The following is a 1,104-nucleotide window of genomic DNA, read 5'->3' as shown; positions in this document are numbered from 1 at the left end:
CAGAGTCTTTTGCAAAGTCAAGCCAACATCTGATGTGAAGGTAACTGTTCTAGACATGGCCTGGCGCAGTCTCTTTCTTGAGGAGCTCAGCATTACAAGGCTTCCCAGTAGAAGCCATGTGTTTGAAGAAGTGTCAAGTTAGATTTTTTTAATGGCGTAAGAAATCTAAAGCAGTCACTCATGCTTCAGAAGAGGCCTTGGTTAAGATCTGATAGCCACCACTTGTTTTTTTCTTTTACTTTTTAAAAGAAGGATAGAGCTGTAGGACTAGAGACAAACACTGTGGCTTCCTGAAATTAGCTCTTAACCCAAAAGGACAAAATAAAATTGTGATTTCCTACTTGTGCATGAATTTTAGAAATTAAAAAAAGCTTTCACAAACTTTCAGCCAGTCAACCCTTTGTAGCAGTCAGCTATTAACACAACGATGTCGTGTAATAATAAAAGACCACAATAATCTCAGTGGCATTCAACACTAAACATTTATTTCTTACTAACATGTCTGTGGGGCAACTGGGGTGTCTGCTCCTGTGTCCAACCATGGGACCAAAGTTTGCAGAGCAGTGGCTACCCAGGGAATGCTCTTGCCATGGTGTTGGTGGAAACACAAGAGGACAAGTCCAATCATGCAAACACACACATCATATCCTCTCCTCACATCACATCCACAAGCATTCCATTGGCCAAAGGAAGTCATGTGGCCAAACCCAATGTCAAGAATCAGGGAAGTACACATCACTAACAGGCCATGGGTCACGTGAGTACACAGCACTACCACAGGGGAGGAAAGAATTGTTACTCACTTCCTAAACAATCCTGAAAGGTATGCTTTATAGGTTCTATTCTTTCTTGACAGTTGAGAAAATTGGGCCTCCAGAATTTAAGTCATTCATCCAGGTTGGACAGGCAGTACGTCACTCTAGCAGAATTAGAATCCAAATTGCGGGCGGCCGAGAGGCGCATTGGTTAAGAGCTGGCTTGGGACTCCAGAGGGCCCCTGTTCAGATCCCACATATGAGGGCCAGTGACGCTGCCCTCCACAACTAAGATGCTGAACAACAGCTCAACCTGGAGCTGGGCTGCCGTGAGTCACCAGCGAAGGTG

At 44.5% G+C, this 1,104-nt stretch overlaps 1 protein-coding gene across 2 annotated transcripts in view; it reads right to left on the bottom strand.

The window, feature by feature from the left end:
• LOC109375878 (proline-rich receptor-like protein kinase PERK2) overlaps positions 1-1,104 on the bottom strand; it is a 4,849-nt gene that overhangs the window by 1,599 nt on the left and 2,146 nt on the right. The gene's annotated exons all lie outside the window — the stretch shown is intronic.

Source organism: Hipposideros armiger, unplaced genomic scaffold, assembly GCF_001890085.2.
Source record: "Hipposideros armiger isolate ML-2016 unplaced genomic scaffold, ASM189008v1 scaffold_997, whole genome shotgun sequence".
NCBI classification, from domain to species: domain Eukaryota; kingdom Metazoa; phylum Chordata; class Mammalia; order Chiroptera; family Hipposideridae; genus Hipposideros; species Hipposideros armiger.
The sequence above is the reverse complement of the archived record's forward strand: the minus strand, read 5'-3'. Positions and strand labels throughout refer to the sequence as shown.